The 14,664-nt window shown below is 36.4% G+C and overlaps 1 protein-coding gene across 41 annotated transcripts in view; it reads left to right on the forward strand.

Annotated features, from left to right (window-relative positions):
• PHF3 (PHD finger protein 3) overlaps positions 1–14,664 on the forward strand; it is a 77,182-nt gene that overhangs the window by 12,069 nt on the left and 50,449 nt on the right. For 26 of the 41 annotated variants that reach the window (XR_004957768.1, XR_004957770.1, XM_036249097.1 and 23 more), the window contains exon 2: positions 1,553–1,658. The exons of 14 other annotated variants lie outside the window; for them this stretch is intronic. The gene's annotated coding sequence lies outside the window, so the exon portion shown is untranslated. Of the gene's footprint in view, positions 1–1,552; positions 1,659–13,901; positions 13,921–14,664 lie in introns of those variants that run through there. One more of the 41 variants, XR_004957771.1, reaches the window with a different exon arrangement.

A 14,664-nucleotide genomic window follows, 5' to 3' on the forward strand; every position in this document is an offset into this window, starting at 1 on the left:
ATAAGAACTTAAACTAAAATATTCTTCCAAGGAATGTAGAATTGTTTTCGAGGCTATTATGGAAATAGATAAGGCAACCATATAATATATCATCTAAGTGAGACATTTGAGAATTACAGGGGTTGCTGTTAATAAGTACATCATGACAGCTGGTGTAATTGGGACTCTGCGTAGCAAATAGGGACATCACCCTAGGCCTGCTGGAGTCAAGGGGAATAACTGAATTGACCTTTCTTGTTGCCCTTTCCAGCCCCTCAACTTTAATATATTGTGTGCTCCCATTTGAGATCTTTTGGTATTTTTACAGGTACCTCAGAACCAGAGAAAGAACTCTAGACCTGTGCTATCCAACATAATAACTACTAGCCACATTTCACTATCAATCACTTGAAATGAGTCTGGTCATAATTGAGATGTGCTGTTAAATACATCAGATAAAGACTCAATATAAAAAAGAGTGTAAACTGTTTCATCAAAATATTTTTTAATGTTGATTACATGTTGAGGTGATATTTTGGGTATTTTTGGTTAAATAAGATATATTATTAAAATTTATTTTACAGCCCCCCACCCCTTTTTTTACTTTTTGAAGTGGCTACTTTAAAATTACTTACGTGGCTTGCATTACATTTCTGTTGGCCAGCACTGCTCTAGGATCTGTTTGTAGTTGAAGTCAATGAAAGACTGAGGAAAGTAACTTTCTGTAGGGCTAAACGAATTCTTAATCAATTATTTTGGAGATATATTGATATGTGGAAAATATGTAAATTTTCTTTTACAATGCAAAGAAAATATTACAACAAACTTTGGTGCAATTAAGCTAGAATTAGATAAAGGAAAATCAGCCTCTCATGAAGTTAGGCTTTCCCTCACTCTTCCCTAGAGTAGTTCACAAGTTTAGGTTGTGTTGGTCTGTTTTTCAGTGACTCTAGACTTCTGCATTACAGGTTTTCAGTATAGTTTTTCATTTTCTTTTGACATTTACTACTTAATGTTTTAATATAATAATACTTAAAGTTGGGATTAGGTGGCCTGCTATTCATCCATAAATTTGTCTGATAACTTGGCCTAAAGACCTCAACATTTTGGCTAACTAGGAATCTTTTTCATTCGAATTGCTGAATCTTTTGAATTGTTTGCTAATGGTGTACCTCTGATTTATATACATTGTGTTGTGTTATTGCATAGGCTTACATTGTTTTTGTTGTATTCTAAATGTTTTAAAGCTGTATAAATTTTGTTTTATGTATATACATTGTTCAAATTTCTTACTTTGATTCCTGTGTCAGTACAGTATATCTAATTATCTTTATTGTCACTTTTGACAGTGTTTGGTTGTATACACAAAATTTCACAGTTCAAATTCAGTAAAAACATTTATTGAATACTAAGTGCTTGTTACTGGGAATGCAGTTACCCTTAAGGGTCTTATACTGGGCCTGGAATTGCTAAATGTAACATCCTGTTAGACTTCTTATAAAATTTCAGCCCTTTAGTAATATTGGTGTTCCTACATGCAATCCAATTTCTTTTCTTTCTTTTTTAAATTGAGTTCTGTTGATATGAAAAGTTAAAGTCTCTTCAGCTTTGGTGAACATTTTCCTTTGTTAATAGAAGACTTTGAACATCTTTACTGACATACTTAAACTTTTTTTAAGGTATGATTGATTATTATTTGTTTGTTCTATTATTTTGTAAACTTTAACATTTTATTTAAGAATTTAAGTGGAATTATTTACATTTTTAATTTTAAATTTGTTTGCTACAATTATTTATCTTGGTTCTGAGGCAGAACTGTTTGTATTAATATATCTGTAGTACATGTTTTAAGATATGCAAGGGAATATGTTGGGGGATAACTTAAAATAATAAAGCTCTTCTGTCTAGGATTGTTTAGATTTCATTGTGCCATCATGCAGGGGATTTGTCTTCATTGCTTCAAGGTTTCTATTGCTCATTGGGATATTTGGTACAATAAAAGGCCTATATATTTTCTAATGATAGTAAAGTGAAAAACATTAAAACGTTTTTCTTTTAAATTTTGTTTTGAAATAATTTTAGATTTAAGAGAATTGCAAAGAAGAAATTTAATTGTAAATTATTTACTGAAAATCCTGTGTGAGCAACTTTTACAACTTTCAGGCAGTCAGAAACTACTTCAACTTTTGCTATAAAATACAAATGACATGGTTCTTACCTAGATGTTTGTACCTGACTGTATAGGTTTTTACTAATTGCCTTGACTGAAGCTTAACAGGAATGATCCTATCATGGTTCCTCAGGCCAGTGAAAGCTACAGATTATGGTTATTTGGGAACATTGGTTTGGTAGTGCTACACTTAGCACATAAGACTACTGTGTCTTGTTCTGTACTATGCTAAACCACGTTGGTTTGCTGTAGGTGTGAAACAACAGTATTTTGGTTGACATAGTTGAGTGGCTTGCATTATATTTCAGCTGTCTCCAAAAGTCATAGAAGGAGCTTTAAAGTTTAAAAATAGGAAAGAAAAATGGAAGATTATTTCAAGTGTTCTGTCATATGCACAAAAGTTAGGCTATGAATTGTTTTGCTTTGAGAGATAAACAGTTGATTTCTGATCCTCTTTTGACTCTAAACTGTGAAGTGTTTCTTTAACTGCACTGTTTGCATATGGTTTTTATTGAATTTATTGGGGTGACACTGCTTAACCAAATTATACAGGTTTTAGGTGCACAATTCTACAACACATCATCTGTACACTGCATTGGGTGTTCACCACCCCAAATCAAGTCTCCTTTCCATCACCATTTATCCCACTAAAGCCCTCCACCCCCTTACCCTGGTGATCACTACACTGTTGCATATGGTTTATAGATTAAAATAATTATTTTTAAATCCTCACCCAAGGATATTTTTCAACATTTATCTTCAGGTAGAATGGGAGGGAGGGTGGGAAGAGGGGAGAGAGTGAGAGAGAAACATTGATTGGTTGCCTCCTGCATGACCCTGGTCAGGGCTGAACTGCAACCTGGGTACGTGCCCTTGACCGGAATCGAACCCGAGACTCTTTGGTCTTTGGGCTGATGCTCTAACTACTGAGCCAAACTGGCTAGGGCTGGTTTTTAGATTTATCCAGTAATACATTTTTTAAAAACTCCAGCAAGTGAGGAAAATCATTACATATAGGAGAAATGTCTGATCTTGATCAAATCAATTATTGGTGTTTTGAAAAAAACATGTTACCTTTAAAATGAAAATTACATTTTCTCAAGCATTAGGTTCAAGATACCAAATATATTGTTTATATATACCACTTGAGGAATGTATTCAGAGTCATTGAAATGGTGTTTGAAAAACTGGCATTTTAGTGTCATGAAGAAATGTTTTATCTCATTTTGCAAACAAATGTATTCCCTTTATACATAGACAGCTATGATTCATAAATGTGAAACAAGTCTTGCATTTATGATCTATTTCTTTATATGCTGTATTGAAAAGAAATGTCCATAGGCTGTAATTTGATTTATTTATTTAAGAACAGGAAGACAAACACACTGTAGGTATAAAGGTATTCTGAGCAGCCTTTCATTCAAAAGCAAGTTATAGGTATTGCATCCTTCAGTGAAACCAAGGTATCTTTTCTGGGCTATATCATGGCTTGCAAAAATCATTATTCACTAAACTAAAAAAAACCCACCCTTTTGTAGCCTGGTTTTTGGAGAGTAAAACATCACAAAGTCATGTAATTCTTACCAGCATCTTGGATATTTGCTAAATGTTGACTCAGATTGTGTACTTAAATGTTTTTTCAACTGTAAAGGAACATTTCTGCTAGCATGCATATGTAATAGTTTCTTTTCTGTCTTGAATGACATTGATGATATATGACATCAGACAGTGTTATTTAATAAGGATTTTAGATTGCCCTGCTTCCTTCTGTGCAAAGTATGGTAATTACATGTTACAAAGCTGTGTGATTTGGTCCTTTTATTGGCACACATTTTTATTTTTATTTTTTTGTTAATCCTCACTCGATATTTTTCCATTGATTTTTTTTTTTTTTTGAAAAAAATGGAAAAGAGGGAGGGAGGGAGAGAAACATTAATGTGAGAGAGACACATTGATTAGTTGCCTCCTGCATGACCCAGCTGGGGATGGGGATCGAACCTGTAATCCTTTGGTCCTTGGGCCACTGAGTAAACCCAGCCAGGGCAGCGCAGCACACACATTTTTTTGTTTGTTTGTTTTTTAATCCTCACCCGAGGACATTTTTCCATCTTTTTGTACAGATAGAGTGGGAGGGAGAGAGAGGAAGAGAGAGAGAGAGAAACATCGACATGAAAGGGACACATCGAGTGGCTGCCACCCGCACGACCAACCAGGGCCGGGGACAAACTGCAACCGAAGTACGTGCCCTTAGCGGGAACCGAACCCGGGTCTCTCTGGACCGCAGGCGGACGCTCTAACCGCTGAGCCAAACTGGCCAGGGCAGCACACACATTTTTAACTTTTAATCATAGCTCTGTAGTTTGGGGCTTTATCATTAGAGGCAGCTCTCATCTGTGTAATAGTGGACAATGATTAGTGTCCTTGGTCTATCACTAAGATTAGTTTAAAAGGTGTTTATGAGTTTTTATGGCTTCATGCTTCTTTTGGACAACATTTCCAATCAGACAGTGCATTGAACTAACCACAGTGGACCTCTGGTCCAAAAAAATTTATGTTTTCAGAATTATTATTCTTATTTGTACTTTGTAGGGGTAGCAAATGTTTTGTGCAAATTAATCGCACATGTGACTCCAACTGCACATGTAAATTCATTCCATATTTTTTCACTTTTTGTTTATTATTCGACTTGTGTATTTGTCATTTAAAAATATTTAACTTATGTGCTTCAGTGAACCTCTTGTGCCATTTTTCTTATTTTTGAAATTTGCATTTGAACAAAAAATACACATTTAATACATGTAAAGAAGTCATGCAAATGAGATGAAAATATATTAAGACAGTGTATACTCTTAATTGAACGTTAGAGAATAGTAACTGATTAGTCTTTTAAGAACATTCATAGTCTTTAAGAATAAAACTTTATTTCTGTAAGATTAATGATTAATATCAATCATTTTGGTTAACACTTAAAGGGATTTTGGTGAAATTGGGGTATGTTTAGAAGAGAGGCAGACACCTTGTAGAATTAAAGATATAACCTAGTGGAAACGAGAAAATGCTGGAAAGTAGAAAGGGTAGAACATAATAGCAGCCAGAGATGCTTGAAAGTGTGTTACATTGACAAGAGGATTTGACGTTTTTATGGATAACAAGAAAGAGCCAGATTGTATGTAGCAGTTAGAGGGAGACAAAGTTTGATTGCCTAAAAGGAACTTGGGGTTCCCCCAAGATGGAATAATAGGTTCCCTGGGAATATGGGATATTTACTCTTTTGCTGGATATGACCCCCCGCCCCCACTGGAAGGGTTGTTTCATTGGGCATTTAGGTATCAGATATGCATACTTTGTTTTATTGCAATTCATAGGTGGTGTGTGTGTGTGTTCTTTAAACTTAAGGCTATACCCTCCACCAGCAAAAAATTACAACTCATTTATTGCAATACTTCATTACAGTGGTGTGGAACTGAACCCACTGTATCTCTGAGGTATGCCTGCACTTATTTTTACTGGATGATCTTTTATGGTCTGTTCCAGCAGAAGTGTCTTTAATTTCTTCTTTGTTAAAAATGAGACTGTGTTTACTTTAATCTTAAATCCTATTTGCAGGGTTGATATATTTCATTGCTTCTTTAAATTATTTGAAGTACAACCTGAAAGCACATGATAACTACATTTATGTAAACAGCTTTTATTCCTCTTAATTCACTCTGTTTCTTGCTGTGTCATTTCCTATGCTTTCTCTATGTTATGACTGTTCAATTTAGACATTTTTTGATGGATTATGTTAGTTCTTCTCAAACAGATATTTTTCATTAATCATTGCAGCAAGTCATCCTTAATACTAAAATAACAGAAGTGAACTGAGATAAGACAGATAAGCCCTTTAACACAAACACTAAAATATTACTGAATTTAAAAAATCCTGAGAGAGAGAGAGAGAGATTGAAATTTTGAGATATTGAGATTAGTTTAAGAAGTTGGTCTATATGATTGTGGAGGCTGGCAAATCCAAAATCTGCAGTATAGGTTGGTAGAATAGACCCAGGGAACATTTAATACTGTAACTTGTGTCTGAAAGGTAGTCTGGAGACAGAATTCCATTCCCTATGTTGTGGGGGACCTAAATTTTTTCTCTGAAGGCCTTCAAGTGATTTGATGAGGCCCACCCACATTATAGAGGGTCATCTCTCTTTTTTTAATAAAATAAAAATTTTTTTCTTTATTGATTTGAGAGGAAGAGAGAGGGAGAGAGAGAGAAATATCAGTGAGAGAGAACATTGATTGTCCTACTCCTCCTGCATGCCCCCCCCACTCCCCCCGGGGATTTGGCCCACAACCTGGGCATGTGCCCTGACTGGGAATCAAACTGGCAACCTCTTAGTGCATGGGTCGACGCTCAACCACTGAGCCACATCGGCCAGGCAAGGGTCATCTCTTTAATGATTAAAATGTTATTTTCATCTACAAAAGTCCTTCATAGTAACCTTTACACTGACATTTTACTAAATATCTGGATACTGTGTCATAACCAAGTTGACACATAATATTAACCATCAGAACAAGGTACCAGACTTTTAAAACATGATAAAGTATTCTTAGAACTATTATTGCTAGTTTATTTATGCTGTCATGAAACTAGTTGGTTTCATGGGGAGATTGCAGGCAGAGGAAACTTATAAAGCCCTCAGGTTTTTTCTCTCACAAGGGGTTATATGTATAAAGGAAGCTGATAGAATAGCTAATATCTGTGTATGTTAATATACCATGTACTGTACGAAAGTACTTTGCCAGCATTATCTCATTAACTCTTAATAAAAACCTTAAAAGCTGTAGGTAACTATTATCAATCCCATCTTATAGTTGAATAAACTGATATTTTGAGAGTGGTTAAATAATTTCCAAGTTCACCAATAAGTTAAGTCATAGTACTTGGATTGGGTTAGATTCTTAGTTTTTCTGCCTTTAAGTACATGAATGGTTTTAAGTGCAAGGCTCTAAACTATACCCCCATATTTAATTTGGTTTCCTAGTTAGCAAAATTAGGATAAGGAGTGTTTATATTCTTTAACGTTTTTTTTAAAGATCTGTTTCCCTTTCAAAGAATGTGTGTCTTTATAGGAGAGATGTATGAATCCCTGACATGACTCTTAGCTGTGAAAGATGTAGAAGTTTTAGAGAGAGATAGGCGTTGACTAGTGATTTGGTTAATCATGAATACTGGAAAGATGCTCTAAGGATGTGCCTTTACTAATTGCCAACAGGGGGAAGTGTACAACAAGCTATTGATTCATGGTATTTGATTAGATATAAAGAAACATCTTACTAATTTTACATTTAAAGAAATTGATACTTAACAAACCTCTTGAAGAAATTTTGTTAAAAATGGGGTTTTCACTTCATTCACTTTCTGAATATTGTTTTGTATCAGTGTGCTACATAGTAGATAGACAATGTTGAGTAAAACAAAACTTGGTCTCTGTTCTTAAGGTGCTTAAAGTTTAGTATAGAAATAATTTTCTTTTGATATTTCCTGAGGATGTTTAATAAGGCTAGTTAATTAGCATACACTTTTTGAGAGAGGGAGTTTGCCATGGACCTTGTGTGTCCCCGAACTTTCCTGCTTAGTATGCCAAGAATGCAAGGTCCTGGCCACGCTTTAACTGGGCCGTTTTTGGGGTCATGTTTGCAGAAAGCAGTCTTTGAAGAATGAGCTCAAATTTATTTGCTCCTTCACCTCTAACTCTTACACTGGAGAAAGCAAGCTTACTTCCTGCTCATTTATATATATTTTAAAAAATTTATCTTTATTGTTGAAAGTATTATAGATATCCGTCCTTTTTTCCCCCTTTGACACCTTCCTCCTTGCTCCCACCCCACTGCTCACTTATAAAGCAATACTTTCCCCACACTGTTTCTCTCCTGTATCTCAACTCACCAAGTGCGTAGACATCTATCTATGTCCCCCTGCATTGCCTCTGTGGAACTTGGGTGGGGAGGCTAAGGGAACTGAACATAATTCCATGATCATACTTGCTCTGCCATGTTGACAGAATTCTTTGTCTCTGACCCCGTAGTCTCATGTCTTCTATCAACACTATGAATCATAACAGGTTAGTTTGTTAGTTTACAAGTAGGGTAAAATCCTAGACCCTTCACATTTCTAAACATATGGTATTAAAAGCTCAGAAATGATTCATGGGCACTTACCAAAGCGCTTTAGTTATTAAAGATAAAAAATATATAATTTATTTATTTATAGATAGAGTGGAAAGGAAGGAGAAAGGGGGGAAGAGAGAAACATGGATGTAAGAGAGACATATTGATTGGTTGCCTCTTGCATGACCCTGACTGGGGTGGGGGATCAAACCTGCAACCCAGGTTTGTCTCCTTGGCCAGAAATTGAACCCTTGACCCTTAGGTCTGTGGGCCACTGAGCCAGACTGGCTAGGGCTAAATCACTGAGTTATTTATTTATTCATTTATTTTTAAATGCTCACTGAAGATATTTTTTTCATTTATTATTATTTCTAAATGGATAGAATGGGAGAGAGGGAAGAGAGAGAGAAATATCAGTGTGAGACAGAAACATTGATTGGCTGTCTCCTGGTTTCCTCTTGCATGACCCTGACCAGGGCCAGAGAGTGAACTCAAAACTAAGGCATGTGCCCTTGATCTGGAATCAAACCCATGACTCTTTGATCTGTGGTCTGGCACTCTAACCACAGAGCCAGACTGGCCAGGGCAAAAAATATTCTATTTTAAACTAAATGATTCCATGAAGGCAGGAATTGCTTTATGTATTGTTCACTGGAATAATTCCTAGTCTAGCACATACTAGGTTGTAATTTTTTTTTTTAAATCCTCACCTGAGGATACGTTTTTATTGAGATGTGTGTGTATACATACATATTCATACATATATATACACACACACACACATATATATATTTTAAATATGTTTTATTGCTATTTTTAGAGAGGAAGCGAGAGAGAGAGAGAGAGAGAGAGAGAGAAACATCAATGTGAGACAGAAACATTGATTGGCTGTCTCCTGTCTGCCACCTACTGGAGATCGAACCTGAAACCCAGGCATGTGCCCTGACTGGGAATCAAACTGGTGACCTCTTGGTCCATGGGATGATGCTCAATCCACTGAGCCACACCAGCTGGACTATTGATATTTTGTAGAGGGGGAGAGAGCGAGAGAAAGAAAGATCCATATGAGAGAGAAACATTGATCGGTAATCGAACCTGCAACCTTCTTAGTGTACAGGACGACACTCCAATCAACTGAGTCACCTAGCCGGAGCCCAGTAAAATTTAATGGGGGTGGGGTGGGGTGGTCCAAAAAAGAACACAAGGCAAGGAGAAAAATGTAGGGTCAGGTAATGGGACCAGAAGTTAACATAGTAAAATACATGCTACAGGTGGCTTTCAGATTTCTAGCTGTCATTGTGTAAGAGGACAACATTCCACCGTGAAAAATTTGTATCCTTGAAGTAAAAACAAATTCAGTGCCCAAGAAAAGGAAAACTATTTCTGACACTATAACTAGAAAGAAATTTCATCCACAGTTTTATTATGATGTGTGATAGAATAAAGGAAAACCCTTAATATGCTTTCTATGAACATAAGTCAATGTTCTATAATCTCTCTCAATATGTATCCCAGTACACCCAGTATTACAGGGACTAAAGGTTTGGCCTCATCACAGGTTAGATTTTAAATTACCTTTCAAGTAGTTTCCTTGGATATCCTTTTTCTCATCAGATTTTTAAATGTAGTGATGTGAAGTTGAGTTATATAATAGTGTTTGAGAACTGCTGGGAATACAGCCCCCCCACCCCCAACTAAATGCATAGATATAAACTTTATAAATAAACAGGGCTATGTATGGGATTGTGTAGCTTTAAAGGCCATGATGGGGAGATTTGTTTGAATAGGAGGCTGTTCTGCCCATCTTGAGCGGAGGAGGACAGAGCCAAAATTTTCCTCAGAAGATAATTTTGGGACCCTCTATTATACATAAGCGGTCAGGAGAAGCCTTATAATTGCAGCCATAAATGCAGATAATTTTGGCATAGATAATTTTTGGCATATATAAGGTGGCAGCTTATTGCGTAAAACTCTCAATTCTAACCTCTTTATTCCCAGTTGGTTAATCTCGCTTTTTTCTTCCAGTCATAACAGGATTGCACAATCCTGTGCTCCCATTTTCACCGTAATCACTGCCTGGATTCCTTTGGAACTCTATAGGCCTGGACTTTTTACTTCTACCCCTTGTACTTTTTCCCATTTCATAATGATTTATTTTAGTTGGAGAATGTTCTAAAAAGATTTCTGAAACAGAGCTACTGGTATTGGCATTATCTTTTGCTGTCTCCTTTTCCCTGAAGTACCGCGTTTCTCTAATTTTGATGTTCTATCATTATAGACTTTATGTCTTTAAGTGCATCTTGAATGATAAGTTAGTTACCAGATATATACTTATATAACAAAAGAGGTAAATTGTCATGGGATGACTAACTAGAAGTATACTAAAGCAGAGGAATATACGAAATGATGACATTCTTCTAAGCATCAGTGATCTAATTCCTCTTTCCCTGGTAAAGCTATTTGCCTGTAACCAGAGTCCATGATAAGCATGAGGGCACTTTACTAATTGGGTTGCAAAACTGTACTAGGTACCAGTCAGAGAACATGTGAGTGATGCCCCCTTAAATTGAGTGCACAGCAGCCTGGCATTTAAGAGCATAAACAAAATTTATATATAGATATTGTTATTAAAATTATGTCTGATAATTGTTTATATTGTAGTTTTTTATTTTTAAAATCCTTACCTGAGGATATGTTTTTATTGATTTTTAGAGAGGGGGTGGAGAGAGAGAAAGAGAAACATCAGTAGGAAAGATAAACATGGATTGGATGCCTCTCATACGCACCCCGACTGGAGATTGAACCCACAACCTAAGTATGTGGCCTGACCGAGAATCAAACCTGAAGTTTTTTGGTTTACAGGACAATTCTCCAACCAACTGAGCCACCTGACCAGGGCATATTGTGGTTATTTTAGTTTTTAATTTGTTTTAAATAGAGAAGCTGTACATTTGACAAATCTTATAAGACTACTTTGAAAAACTAGTCTAAAACAAGATGGCTATCTGGTTGTTGGACTACCACCATCTGGTGGTCATGTGCTCTAATTATTACAAGAAAATAGAAAAATATCTCCTGTGGTTTGAGTCAGAAAGGCAAGGTATTTTTTTTTTTTTTTTTTTTGTCTTCCCAGAACTAATCATAATCTGTTCATTTTATAGCTGTCATCATTCATGAAATATTCTTTTTTATTAATTTGTAAATGTAATACTCATACAGTATTGCTCACAATATTTTGTAGAGAAAACATGTCAGGTATTAAAGATAATCTTATATTGTGTTAAGGTATAGGTAAAAAATAACAGACTGGAGTCATTTCAGAAGATATATAAATTTGAATTTACTTTTCTCATTACAAAGGTTAGGAGTGGTCATATTTCCAAATTAGCTTTCACATGCTTTTTAAACCCGTAACTTTGTTTTTTCTTTTTCTTTTTTACTTGATTGATTTTAGAGAGAGAGAAAGGGGGAGAGAGAGAGATAGAAATATCAGTGAGAGAGAACACCAATTGGCCACTTCCTGCATGCCCCCCACTGGGGATCAGGCCCACAACCTGGGCATGTGCCCTGACTGGGAATCGAATCAGCAACCTCTTGGTGCATGGGTCGACGCTCAACCACTGAGCACACTGGCTGGGCAACCATCTTGTATTTTATTTTCTGAATTCTCTTACCTACCTCTTCTTTCTTCTCAGCTGAATTTCTTTCAGCTTCATTCTTTATCTGAAAACAAGATTTTTTTTCTTCAGAATTAATTGCTTACTCTAGCTGTATTTATTTTTATACCTTGTCTATGGTCTCAGGTCAGCAAATTTAAGCAAGAAGCTTATCATATTAGTATGTATGTAATTTAAACATGATTGAGAGCTCTTTAACAGTTCCAAAACTATTGTTATTATTAAACGAGGATGGTTTCTGATGCATATGATCTTGAAATTATTGGCTGTTTGCACATTTTAACATAGTGAAGTAAAAACGTTTTATGGTACTATGTGTGGATAATGGTAGTATTTTTTGGGCAGAAAGGCTAAACTATGATTTTGTACTTTGAAAGAGTAGTATTCTTCTTTTTTTAAAAAACGTTTTATCCTTATTGTTGAAAGTATGACAGATGTCCACCCCACTTCTCCCCCATCACCCTCCACTATGCTCCCATCCCTCCCAGGCCTTCACTGCACCATTGTCTGTGTACGTATAGGATTCTTCATTTGATAATTATTTAATGTGGTACCAACTTGATCAAATGTACTTTTTTTCATAATTATAGAATATTATTGTATATGAGATGTGCAAAAGCTGATATTTAACTTATTTAATCTTTAAAATAGTGAATTCTACTTTAAAAAATAATTTTGTTGTAAAGAAAATTGAGGATCCTTGACCAAATCCTTTCTTGACCTTGGTTTTGATCTTCTATTCTTTTGTCTCATTAACTCCATAGTCTTTTCTCTTACTGTTTTTCCCCCCATCAGTTTGAAAAATGAATAATTAAACCACTAAGCCCCTTACTTTGTTGAGGATATTGATTGAAAAAGAATTCTTTTAAAAAAAATTTATCTTTGTTGAAAGTATTACAGATGTTCTTCCTTTTTTTCCTCTTTTGACATCCTCCTTCCCACTCCCTAAAAAGGAATTCTGATTAAAGAGAGCTGCGTCTGTGATTCTTCTTATGGGATCTCTAGGATGAGACTGGCTGACTTTTAGTGGCCCCAAAAGAGATCAAAAGCTTGTTGTAGGGCCCTACTATTGGCCCACCGTCCCTGTCTAACAGATAGGTGTACCTTCCAGCCAGAGTTGAATTTCATAATTCAACTAGTTGTTGTTATTTCCTGTTATTAGAAAACTAGTTACCTGAATTTCTCTAAATTATAAACCTAGGCATCTTCAGCCTTTAGGTTGACCCCAGAAATGTTTTTCCTATTCCAGGCACCCTGTTATTTTCCAAGTGCGTTGCCGTCATGGATTTGGTTCTCATGGGTTGTAACACTGGTTCAGCTCAGTCAAAAATTTTTGACATTTTGGTCTAGGATTAGGTTCAGCTGGGAGTGACAGACAGAAAACTCCCAAATAACAGTGATATAAAGAAAAACATTTATTTTGTTGTGTGTTAACTCAGAAAATAGTGACTGAGAGCTGGTACAGAGCTCTACAATATCAGGGACATAAGCCCCTTTACCTGCACCAACATGTATGATTCCTATTTCCAGGTTTAACTCATAGTTTGAGATGGCGCTCTTCTAGCTGTCAAGTTGGGATTCTAGTCAGTAAAACAGAAAGGGGGAAGGGGAAGGTATGCCCCTTTTTTTATGATTGTATCTGAAAGTTGCATGCACCATTTCATGTTACATTCTGTTGCCCATAATTTGTGGCCACATCTACCAGTAAGGTAGATTGAAAACTATAGTCTTTATTTTGGGTGACCACGTGCCCAGCCAGAAAACAAGAATTCCAGTGAATGAGGAAGGATGGCTGAATGGATATTGGGCAACATCTAAGATCTCAAGCATAGCTTCTGTAGTTCACTCTGGGAGGGTGAAGATCAGGACCTTTTTTTTTTTAATCCTCACCCAAAGGCATTTTTTGCATTCATCCTCAGATAGAGCAAGAGGGAGAGAGGGAGGAAGAGCGAGCAAGAGAAACATCAATGTGAGCGACATCGACTGGCTGCCACCCACACGACCCCAACCAGGGCTGGGGACAAACTGCAACCAAGGTACATGCCCTTAGCGGGAACCGAACCCAGGGCCCTCTGGTCTGCGGGCCCATGCTTTAACTGCTGACCAAACAGGCCAGGGCAAGATCAGGACCTTTTACTTGGTAAGCTGGCCCCAGCTCACAGGTCCTGTGAGGTTTGAATACTTGGCTTGTTTTCAGTGCCAATTCTGCTACACTTGACAGAGACTTTTCTACAGTTCATATCTATTTTTTACCCCTAGCTAATGGAACTTGCTTGGATCTCAATTTGTAAATTGAGGTCTCTGTTCATTGATCATGATCATTTGCTTGTATCAAAAAATTTAGTGGGCTCTGGCTGGTGTGGCTCAGTTGATTGAGCATTGTCCCATGCACCAAAAGTTTGCCAGTTTGATTCCCAGTTAGGGCACATGCCCAGGTTGGTTGCAAGTTCAATCCCCAGTTGGGGTGCATTAGGGAGGCAGCCGATCGATGTTTCTTTCTCACTTTGATGTCTCTCCCTTCCCCCCCTCCCTCTTTCTCTAAAATCAATAAAAACATTAAAAAAATTTTAGAGGGAGATTGGATTCTTGTATTGCTTCACTCTGAAAGGAGATAGGTGTCAAAATTGCTATTTGTATATCTGAGGCTTCATTTCATTGTACATGTTTATCAGTAAGACCTTT

Source organism: Molossus molossus, unplaced genomic scaffold (genome assembly GCF_014108415.1).
Source record: "Molossus molossus isolate mMolMol1 unplaced genomic scaffold, mMolMol1.p scaffold_m16_p_8, whole genome shotgun sequence".
Taxonomy (NCBI): Eukaryota; Metazoa; Chordata; class Mammalia; order Chiroptera; family Molossidae; genus Molossus; species Molossus molossus.